Source organism: Oryctolagus cuniculus, chromosome 9 (assembly GCF_964237555.1).
Source record: "Oryctolagus cuniculus chromosome 9, mOryCun1.1, whole genome shotgun sequence".
Lineage (NCBI taxonomy): Eukaryota > Metazoa > Chordata > Mammalia > Lagomorpha > Leporidae > Oryctolagus > Oryctolagus cuniculus.
Genome location: NC_091440.1, coordinates 27,837,101 through 27,849,480, shown reverse-complemented (window position 1 = coordinate 27,849,480; position 12,380 = coordinate 27,837,101).

Sequence of the window (12,380 nt, the reverse complement as noted above, 5' to 3'; positions counted from 1 at the left end):
CTTGATGTGATTGTATTGGAATCCCCTGGCATATTTCTAACTCCACCATTTGGGGCAAGTCCAATTGAGCAAGTCCCAAATTGTACATCTCCTCCCTCTCTTATTCCCACTATTATATTTAACAGGGATCACTTCTCAGTTAATTTAAACACCTAAGAATAATTATGTGTTAATTACAGAGTTCAACCAATGGTACTAGAACAAAAAATACTAAAATGGATAAAGTATTACATTGTACATCAACCGTCAGGACAAGAGCTGATCAAGTCACTGTTTCTCATAGTGTCCATTTCACTTCAACAAGTTTCCCCTTTGGTGCTCAGTTAGTTTTTGCCGATCAGGGAGAACATATGATATTTGTCCCTTTGGGACTGGCTTCATTCACTCAGCATGATGTTTTCCAAATTCCTCCATCTTGTTGCAAATGACTGGGTTTTGTTGTTTTTGACTGCTGTATAGTATTCTATAGAGTACATGTCCCATAATTTCTTTATCCAATCTACTGTTGATGGGCATTTGGGTTGGTTCCAGGTCTAAGCTATTATGAATTGAGCTGCAATAAACATTAATGTGCAGACTGCTTTTTTGTTTGCCAATTTAAATTCCTTTAGGTAAATTCCAAGGATTGGGATGGCTGGGTTGAACGGTAGGGTTATATTCAGGCTTCTGAGGAATCTCCAGACTGACTTCCATAGTGGCTTAACCAGTTTGCATTCCCACCAACAGTGGGTTAGTGTCCCTTTTTCCCCACATACTCTCCAGCATGTAGTGTTGGTAGATTTCTGAATGTGAGTCATTCTAACCGGGGTGAGGGGAAACCTCAATGTGGTTTTGATTTGCATTTCCCTGATTGCTAGTGATTTTGAACATTTTTTCATGTGTCTGTTGGCCATTTGGATTTCCTCTTTTGAAAAATGTCTATTGAGGTCCTTGGCCCATCTCTTAAGTGGGTTGTTTGTTTTGATGTTGTGGAGTTTCTTGATTTCTTTGTAGATTCTGATTATCAACCCTTTATCAGTTGCATAGTTTGCAAATATTTTTTTCCATTCTGTCGGTTGTCTCTTCACTCTCCTGACTGTTTCTTTTGCAGTACAGAAACTTCTCAATTTGATGCAATCCCAATAGTTGATTTTGGCTTTGACTACCTGGGCTTCTGGGGTGTTTTCCAAGAAGTCATTGCCGGTACCTATATCTTGCAGGGTTTTTCCAATGCTCTCTAATAATTTGATGGTGTTGGGTCGTAGATTTAAGTCTTTAATCCATGTTGAGTGAATTTTTGTGTAAGGTGAAAGGTAGGGGTCTTGCTTCATGATTCTGCATGTGGAAATCCAATTTTCCCAGCACCCTTTATTGAATAGACTGTCCTTACTCCAGGGATTGGTTTTGGATCCTTGATCAAATATGAGTGGGCTGTAGCTGTTTGGATTGATTTCTGGTGTTTCTATTCTGTTCCATTGGTCTATCCATCTGTTTCTGTACCAGTACCATGCTGTTTTGGTTACAACTGCCATGTAGTATTGCCTGAAATCTGGTATTGTGATGCCTCCAGCTTTGTTTTTGTTGTACAAGATTGCTTTAGCTATTCGAGGTCTCTTATGCCTCCATATAAATTTCAGCACCATTTTTTCCAGATCTGAGAAGAATGTCTTCGGTATCTTGATTGGTATTGCATTGAATCTATAAATTGCTTTTGGGAGAATGGACATTTTGATGATATTGATTCTTCCAATCCATGAGCATGGACGATTTTTCCATTTCTTGGTATCCTCTTCTATTTCTTTCTTTAAGGTTTTGTAACTTTCATCGTAGAGATCTTTAACGTCCTTGGTTAAGTTTATTCCAAGGTATTTGATTGTTTTTGTAGCTATTGTGAATGGGATTGATCTTAGAAGTTCTTCCTCAGCCATGGCATTGCCTGTGTACACAAAGGCTGTTGATTTTTGTGCATTGATTTTATACCCTGCTATTTTGCCAAAATCTTCTATGAGTTCCAATAATCTCTTAGTATAGTTCTTTGTGTCCCCTAAATAAAGAATCATATCATCTGCAAAGAGGGATAGTTTGACTTCTTCCTTCCCTATTTGTATCCCTTTAATTTCTTTTTCTTGCCTAATAGCTCTGGCTAGAATTTCCAGAACTATATTGAATAGCAGTGGTGAGAGTGGGCATCCCTGCCTGGTGCCAGATCTCAGTGGAAATGCTTCCAACTTTTCCCCATTCAATAGGATTTTGGCTGTAGGTTTCTCATAGATTGTTTTGATTGTATTGAGGAATGTTCCTTCCATACCCAGTTTGCTTAGAGTTTTCATCATGAACGGGTATTGTATTTTATCAAATGCTTTCTCGGCGTCTATTGAGATAATCATATGGTTTTTCTTCTGCAGTCTGTTAATGTGGTGTATCACATTGATTGTCTTGCGCACATTAAACCATCCCTGCATACCAGGGATAAATCCCACTTGGTCTGGGTGGATGATCTTTCTGATGTGTTGTTGCATTCTATTGGCGAGAATGTTATTGAGGATTTTTGCATCTATGTTCATCAGGGATATTGGTCTGTAATTCTCTTTCAGTGCTGCATCTTTTTCCAGTTTAGGAATTAAGGTGATGCTGGCTTCATAGAAAGAATTTGGGAGGACTCCCTCTTTTTCGATTTTTCTGAATAGTTTGAGATGAATTGGAGTCAGTTCTTGTTTAAATGTCTGGTAGAATTCAGCAGTGAATCCATCTGGTCCTGGGCTTTTCTTTGTTGGGAGGGCCTTTATTACTGTTTCAATTTATGTCTCAGTTATGGGTCTGTTTAGGTTTTTGATGTCTTCCTGGTTCAATTTAGGTAGGTTGCATGTGTCCAGGAATCTATCCATTTCTGATAGGTTTCCTTGTTTGCTGGAATACGAGTCCTTGTAGTAATTTCTGATGATTCTTTCTATTTCTGTGGTGTCTGTTGTTATGTTTCCTTTTTCATCTCTGATTTTATTGATTTGGGTCTTTTTTCTTCTTTTTTTTAGTTAGTTGGGCCAATGGGGTGTCAATTTTGTTCATATTTTCAAAAAACCAACTCCTCGTTTGGCTGATTTTTTGTAATTTTTTTTTCTTTTGGATTCAATCTTGTTGATTTCTGCTCTGATTTTAATTATTTCTCTTCTCCTACTAGATTTGGGTCTGGTGTGCTGCAGATTTTCTAGATCCATGAGGTGAATTGAAAGCTCATCTATTTGGTGCCTTTCCAATTTCTTGATGTAGGCACCTATTGATATAAACCTTCCTCTTAACACTGCTTTTGCTGCGTCGCATAATTTTTTGGTATGTTGTGCTGTTATCCTCATTTACTTCCAGAAAGTTTTTGATTTTTCTTCTGATTTCTTCTATGACCCATTGTTCATTCAGGAGCATGTTGTTCAATCTCCATGTGTTTGCATATGCTCTAGGGATTCCTGAGCTGCTAATTTCTAACTTCATTCCTTTATGGTCTGAGAAGCTGCATGGTATGATTCTAATTCTTTTGAATTTGCTGAGACTTGCTTTGTGGCCTAGTATGTGGTCAATCCTAGAGAAGGTTCCATGTACTGCTGAGAAGAATGTAAATGCTTTATGTGTAGGATGAAAAGTTCTGTAGATATCTGTTAGATCCATTTGGGCCATAGTGTCGTTTAAATCTACTGTCTCTTTGTTGATCTTCTGTCCTGTTGATCTGTCTATTTCTGAGAGTGGAGTATTGAAGTCCCCCAGTACTATGGTACTGGGGTCTAAGTCTCCCTTTAAGTCCCTTAACAAATCTTTTAAATAAACCGGTGCCCTGTAATTAGGTGCATATACATTGATAATCGTTATATCTTCCTGTTGAATGGATCCCTTAATCATTATATAGTGCCCCTCTTTGTCTCTCTTAACAGTTTTTGTGGTAAAGTTTATGTTGTTCTATATTAAGATGGTTATGCCTGTTCTTTTTCATTTCTGTTGGCATGGTATATCTTTTTCCAGCCTTTCACTTTCAGTCTGTATGTATCTTTTGGAATAATGTGTTTCTTGTAAGCAGCAAATAGATGGTTTTTGTTCCTTAACCCAATCGGCCAATCGGTGTCTTTTAACTGGACAGTCCAGGCCATTAACATTCAATGTGTCTATTGATAAGTAGTAACTTTGCCCTGCCATTTGCCAAAGATATTTTCTAACATATGTTTTCAACTTCCTGTGATCTTTTGCTGTGAGGTTTCCTTCCTTTACCTTCTTTCATATTGATGACCGTGTTTCTGTATTTCTGTGTGTAACACATCTTTAAGCATCTTTTGCAGGGCTGGACGAGTGGCGACAAATTCTTTCAATTTCTGTTTACTGTGAAAAGTCTTTATTTCACCTTCATTCACAAATGAGAGCTTTGCAGGATATAATATTCTGGGCTGGCAGTTTTTCTCTCTTAGTACCTGGGCTATATCTCGCCATTCCCTCCTAGCTTGTAGAGTTTCTGATGAGAAGTCAGCTGTGAGTCTGATTGGAGATCCTCTGAGAGCAATCTGATGTTTTTCTCTTGCACATTTTAGGATCTTTTCTTTATGTTTCACTGTGGTGAGTTTAATTACAACGTGTTGGTGAGGATCTGTTTTGGTCATGTTTATTAGGGGTTCTATGAGCTTCCTTTACTAGGATGTCTCTGTCCTTCTCCAAACCTGGGAAATTTTTTGCTAGTATCTCACTAAAAAGGCCTTCTAATCCTTTCTCCCTCTCCATGCCTTCAGGAACTCCTAGAACCCTAATGTTGATTTTTTTAATAGTGTCTGTAGATTCCCGACAGTATTTTTTTTAAACTTTTATTTAATGAATATAAATTTCCAAAGTACAGCTTATGGATTACAATGGCTTTCCCCCCATAACGTCCCTCCCACCCACAACCCTCCCCTTTCCCACTCCCTCTCCCCTTCCATTCACATCAAGATTCATTTTCGATTCTCTTTATATACAGAAGATCAGGTTAGCATACATTAAGTAAAGATTTCAACAGTTTGCTCCCACACAGGAACATAGTGAAAAATACTGGTTGAGTACTAGTTATAGCATTAAATCACAATGTACAGCACACTAAGGACAGAGATCCTACATGAGGAGTAAGTGCACAGTGACTCCTGTTGTTGACTTATCAAATTGACACTCTTGTTTATGGCATCAGTAATCACCCTAGGCTCTTGTCATGAGTTTCCAAGGCTATGGAAGCCCCCTGAGTTCACCGACTCTGATCATATTTAGACAAGGCCATGGTCAAAGTGGAAGTTCTCTCCTCCCTTCAGAGAAAGGAACCTCCTATTTTCAGATTTCTAATTTCCTCTTCTTTTCTTTGGTTTGACTGTATACTTTCCTGTGTTCTGTCTTCTAAGTCTGATATTCTTTCTTCTGCTTCACCCATTCTGTTTTTAAGGCTCTCTAATGTGTTTGTCATTTGATCTATTGAATTCTTCATTTCATTATGATTTCTCATCACTATCACAGTTTCATGTTCTACTAGTTGTTTCATTTCATTTTGATTCCTCCTTAATATTTCATTTTCATGAGAGAGATTTTCTATCCTGTCTGGTAAGGGTTTCTGTCGTTCAAGAATTTGTTTTTGAGAACTTCTTAATGTTCTTATCAATTTTTTGAGATCCACTTCTTGCATTTCTTCAATCTCATCATCTTCATAATCTTGAAATGGGGTGTCTTTTTCATTTGGGTGCATCATAGTGTCTTCCTTGTTCTTTTTACCTTGGTTTCTGTGTTTGTTTGACATTGTGGAGATATTCTTTGGTTTCCTCACTGTGGTGCTTTTTCTCATTATACTATGACTCTAGATTAAGTGGACTGTCTGCTTTTGATGGATCCTTAGAGGCTTATATGGGTGTGGCTGGAGAGCTCTCTTTGGTTCTTCAGGGTTAAGGGTGTGCCAAAGGTGATTTTCCCAGATTGTTCTCTTGCTCTCTCTCTCTCTCTTTCTCTCTCTTTTTGACTCAGTTTGGACGTAATTCTGCACAGCTGAGTGGAATTCAGGGTAGTTGATGTATGAAATCTGCCCCTGTGGGTATTCGTGTGCTCTACCCCTTGGACCACACAAAGAGTTTATGAAACCCTCAGTGTGGTCTCAAATTTCTCTGAAGGCTCTCACCGGGTTGCCAATGTTACCGAGTTTGTGTACTCAGTGAGTTCTCTTGCCCCCCCCCTCAGATTTTCACAGTTTCAGTTCATAGCTCCACACTTTCACTTGGTCCTAACCTCCTGTTATTTCTCCCCACCAGAGTCAGGTTTTTCTGCTTGGCTAATGGCGGGCGCTGCTTTACATACATAAATAGCACTTGCTCTTTGTCTTGCTCAGCTTTGTAAGGTGAGTGGAGAGAGAGGCTAGTGTCCATGCCGGTTAGCCTTATTTATTCATTTTTTTTTCTCTCCTCCAGTCAGCCTGGTGAACTTTCCCCAGTGGGGCTTCAGGCCTTGTTCTCTCTAGGCTTTTTCTGCCTTTCCCTGCCAATGTGTCTCGGGTTACCGAGGTTTTTGTTTCACCTCCCCTTCCAGAGCTGGCGAGCAGACTCTGCAGCTAGGCTTCCATGCGTTGGGCGACCTTGCTCTCCTCGTAGGTCCTCCGTGTCACATCCACTAGATCCTGAAGAGTTTCCTCTGCAATTTTTTCTTGAGCCTTTTCCTGAGGCTACAGTAACTCCACTTTTATTAAACTATCTTTTCCCAGACTATCGGTGCACGCCCTCAATATTCCACCATCTTGGCTCCACCCTGTATGATTGTCTCATTCCTTTGTAATAATAACCTCTACTCTAATATCAATGGCTCTGTTCCCAACCTGTGTGTACTCCTCCGCTTAATTTGTATGATTATTCAGAATTTCCCTACAGACAAACCCCACTACCTGCAAAAGTTGAGTGGCCTTTCTCCCGGTCTTAGCTGGGATCAGATTTAAACCATGTCCATCAAACAATCCTCACAAGTGTCCAGAGACCCCCCTCATTTCCTCTCCTCTCTGAAATCCTTTCATTACCTGGTTAATGCCACTCTTAGGACCATCGGTTGCTATTCTCACCCTGACTTGTATACTACAGTGTCTGTTTAATTATTTACAGCAGGTGATAATGGAATGAACCAAGGCCTTCAGCAACCAGGCGGTCAAACAGACGCTTCTCCATCCATACTTGCCTGTCCCTGCAGAGCCCCAAGATACCCCCAGCAGGCCCCTGTAGATGACTTCCCCAGTCAGCAGGAAGTAGCCAGAGAGACTCATCGTCGCCCCCTTTCCTATCATCAAAAGTTTGGGATGGTAGCTTTGGGATCCGCAAGGAGGGCAGGCCTATGCTTCCGGGAATGGAGAGTCCCTACCTGTACTTCCAGGGAAGAAAAGTCCTTGTCAAGGTCCCTACAGGTGCCTAAAGGTCAACTAATGAGGATCAGACCTGCCTCGACCTTTAACCCCCATGCCCTGTATGTATTAAAGGAGCCCTCCCAACCTCTGATGTGAGACTTCCCTGGCCCCCGCTCTGTTGGGACTGGGGAACCTTGCTCGGGAGCGGAATCCCAATAAAAGCCTGTGAATTAATTGGAAAAAAAAAAGAATGGGCAGTGTATTTCATAGTAGACCTATATCATGAAATTATATATTATTTCATAATTATGTGGATTTTTAATATAAAATTGAGTACAGAAACTCATAATTAGAAATAAAATAATATCTGGGATAAAATACATTTTCTTCTCTTCTTTCATATACAGCAAACCAGGAAAATACTAAAATTGAAGTCACAGTGGTGATTTTACATCATTAATTTGATTGTCAAACGTATGTTTAAAGTCAGGATGCAATAGTCAAAAGAAAAGCAGGGATTCAGGCCATATTTTGTGCTTGTGTAGGGTATGTTGACTAGAGCTGGTAATGTATTGAATTTCACATTCCTAACCTTGAACTGAGAAACAGAACAAAATGAAAAATGAAGTGTGGCGTGCACATTCTTTTTTTACCCTTAGATAACAAACACCTTTGGTGAATTTTACAACACCAGGTATTTTGTTCTCTGTGTACTTTGTGTTTGTTCTCTTGTTTTCAGTTATTTTTCTGTTCTGTATTTTTTTAAGATTATTTATTTGAGAGGCAGAGTTACAGAGAAAAAGAGAGAGGGAGGGAGTGAGGAAGGGAGCAGGAGAGAGAGATTTTGTATCCAATGTTTGACTCCCTTGATGGCCCCATGGCCACTACTGGGCCAGGCCAAAGTCAGAAACCAGGAGCTTCATCTGGTCTCCCATGTAGGTGCCAAGGGCACAAATACTTTGACCATCTTGTACTGCTTTTCCCAGGCTATGAGCTAGGACATGAATTGGACATGTGGCTTCCGATACACGAACCTGTGCCCTGAAAGGATGCAACAGCATAAGCAGTGGCTTTACCCACTACACCACAATGCCAGCCCCCAGCTCTGTACCTTTTTTCAGTCTTCATTTTTTTGTCTTCAGTTTTGTAGCTTGCTAGAACATTTTTGTACTTTTAATAAAAAGCAGAAACTTTACCATATAAAAATCAGCACTTATTTTTACAAGACTTATGCCTCAGCCGTAAAATAGGACTGTATTTTGAGGCAGTTTTGAAAATTTCTGTAATGTTGAGAAGCTTTTGTTTTAGGATGCTCATGTGTTTGCAAGTGATTTATACATCTTCTCTAAAGTTAAAAATAAAGATAAATGTATAAAAGTCTCCTATCAATGTTTCAGTACTAGCCCTTTAGGATACCAAACTGGCTTAAAATTCCAGCTCTGCAGTAGCTTACTAGTTCTCAGTAAGTTATTTTACTTCTCCATGCCGCTGGGTTCTCCTTGATAAAACAGAGATGACAAGATCCACTGTGGTGAACTGTCATAAAGGTGTAGTTAAATAATCATCAAATTACAAATGGCATATTTTACTACATAATGAACATTGTGGAGATGTACACACTTGAACAAAAGGACTAGATGATAAATTATGGAAAGATAATCCTCAGAATTTAAGGTATGATTAAATTGATGTAACATGATTTACAAGTTAAAAATTCATATTTCTAACTCAGTTTTGTCTGAATGGGTATTTTGGAATAAATCACTCAGGAGACTACACAAAATGTATGTCAAGCCATTTATTATGTTGGAGAAATATGTTCAGGATTAGCATTTTCTTATGCAGAAACCTTTCCTACAACCCAACTGCCAAGAAAAAGCTTATTTTTTTGGTAGCATGTAGAAAAGTGAATAGCATCACAGATTTGGTTTCTTTTATAAAAGTATTCAAGAAATTCCTATATGATAAGCATGAGACTTATCGTAAGTGCATATTTGTAAAAGAAACAGGCATATTTTATCCTCTTATAAAGTTCAAGTTTTTTCTTTCTCCTTTTCTTTTCTCCACACTCTCTCAAATTAATAATATTTTTTAAAAAAGGGAGAAGTTCAGAAGTTAAAATATCCGCATCACAGCTCTAGCTGCCATCCAAGCTTCCTGCCAATACAGATCCTGGGAGGCAGAGTGATGAATCAAGTAATTGTATTTGTGCTACCCTTGTGGGAGACTTGACCTGGATTGAATTCCTGGCTCCTGGCTTTTGCTCATGCTCAACTCAGGAGCGCAAGCATTTTTGAATGAATGAGCAGAAGGGGATGTTCTCTCTCTCTCTCTCTCTCTCTCTACCCCACGCTGTTTTTTAAATAAACAAATGCATAAGTAAATTTTTCAGATAAGTCTAAGTTTAATGAAACTCAGGACAGACAGAAATAAACATCTGTAAACCAGCAGAAAAAAGTCCTTAAAATGTTTATAAGTTAATTAATTAACAATGGAAAACACTGAGATGGAGATAAACATGGTGAGAAAAGGGAAGGTTTTTTAGAATAGCCAAAGTAGGTAGGCTAGAGGGGGCACTATTAAAGGAGAATCCAACACAGCTAGGCAGGTACAGAAAGTGGAATAGTGAATGCAAAGGTCAAAAACGGACAAAAGTTTGAGTGCTATAGGATTAAAAGCAAATCAATAATCTGCAGCATATTTAAAGAGACAGTCATTTGAAGTGATTTTGGAATGACAATGAAAATAAATCGTGCAGTGTCTTATGGACCATGTTAAGAAACTTGCATTTTATTCTCAGGGACATGATGAGTCATTGAATGGCTTTAATCAGGTGATTAATAAGATCAAACTTATGTTTAGGAGGTTCAATTTATCATCTATGTGGAAGACTGATATGTCTGTACTATACCTTGAAAGAACTCTGTTTTTTTTTTTTTTTTCTTAAGAATAACTGCGTATTAATTACAGAAGTAAACCAGTCATATTAAGTAGAACAGACAAAAAAACTACTAAGAGGGATAATGTATTAAGTTGTTCATTAACAGTCAGGGCTATGCTGATCAAGTCACCGTTTCCCATAGTGTCCATTTCACTTCAGGAGGTTTCCTTTTTGGTGTTCAGTCAGTTGTCACCGATCAGGGAGAACATATGGTATTTGTCCCTTTGGGACTGGCTTATTTCACTCAGCATGATGTGTTCCAGATTCCTCCATTTTGTTGCAAATGACTGGATTTCATTGTTTCTTACTGCGGTATAGTATTCTAAAGAGTACATATCCCATAATTTCTTTATCCAGTCTACCGTTGATGGGCATTTAGGTTGGTTCCAGGTCTTAGCTATTGTGAATTGAGCTGCAATAAACATTAGGGTGCAGATCGCTTTTTTGTTTGCCAATTATTATTCCTTTGGGTAAATTCCAAGGAGTGGGATGGCTGGGTCAAACGGTAGGGTTATCTTCAGGTTGCTTAACCAGGTGGCTTAACCAGTTTGCATTCCCACCAACAGTGGGTTAGTGTCCCTATTTCCCCACATCCTCTCCAGCATCTGTTGTTGGTAGATTTCTGAATGTGAGTCATTCTAACCGGGGTGAGGGGAAACCTCATTGTGGTTTTGATTTGCATTTCCCTGATTGCTAATGACCTTGAACATTTTTTCATGTGCCTGTTGGCCATTTGGATTTCCTCTTTTGAAAAATGTCTATTGAGGTCCTTGGCGCATCTCTTAAGTGGGTTGTTGGTTTTGTTTTTGTGGAGTTTCTTGATCTCTTTGTAGATTCTGGTTATTAACCCTTTATCTGTTGCATAGTTTGCAAATATTTTTTCCCATTCTGTCGGTTGTCTCTTCACTCTCCTGACTGTTTCTTTTGCAGTACAGAAACTTCTCAATTTGATGCAATCCCAATAGTTGATTTTGGCTTTGACTGCCTGTGCCTCCCGGGTCTTTTCCAGAAATTCTTTGCCTGTGCCAATATCTTGAAGGGTTTCTCCAATGTTCTCTAGTAACTTGATGGTGTCAGGTCGTAGATTTAGGTCTTTGATCCATGTTGAGTGGATTTTTGTGTAAGGTGTAAGGTAGGGGTCTTGCTTCATGATTCTGCACGTGGAGATCCAATTTTCCCAGCACCCTTTATTGAATAGACTGTCCTTACTCCAGGGATTGGTTTTGGATCCTTGATCAAATATGAGTGGGCTGTAGCTGTTTGGATTGATTTCTGGTGTTTCTATTCTGTTCCATTGGTCTATCCATCTGTTTCTGTACCAGTACCATGCTGTTTTGGTTACAACTGCCATGTAGTATTGCCTGAAATCTGGTATTGTGATGCCTCCAGCTTTGTTTTTGTTGTACAAGATTGCTTTAGCTATTCGAGGTCTCTTATGCCTCCATATAAATTTCAGCACCATTTTTTCCAGATCTGAGAAGAATGTCTTCGGTATCTTGATTGGTATTGCATTGAATCTATAAATTGCTTTTGGGAGAATGGACATTTTGATGATATTGATTCTTCCAATCCATGAGCATGGACGATTTTTCCATTTCTTGGTATCCTCTTCTATTTCTTTCTTTAAGGTTTTGTAACTTTCATCGTAGAGATCTTTAACGTCCTTGGTTAAGTTTATTCCAAGGTATTTGATTGTTTTTGTAGCTATTGTGAATGGGATTGATCTTAGAAGTTCTTCCTCAGCCATGGCATTGTCTGTGTATACAAAGGCTGTTGATTTTTGTGCATTGATTTTATACCCTGCTATTTTGCCAAAATCTTCTATGAGTTCCAATAATCTCTTAGTATAGTTCCTTGGGTCCCCTAAATAAAGAATCATATCATCTGCAAAGAGGGATAGTTTGAGTTCTTCCTTCCCAATTTGTATCCATTTAATTTCTTTTTCTTGCCTAATAGCTCTGGCTAGACCCTCCAGAACTATATTGAATAGCAGTGGTGAGAGTGGGCATCCCTGCCTGGTGCCAGATCTCAGTGGAAATGCTTCCAACTTTTCCCCATTCATTAGGATGTTGGCTGTGGGTTTTTCATAGATTGTTTTGATTGTATTGAAGA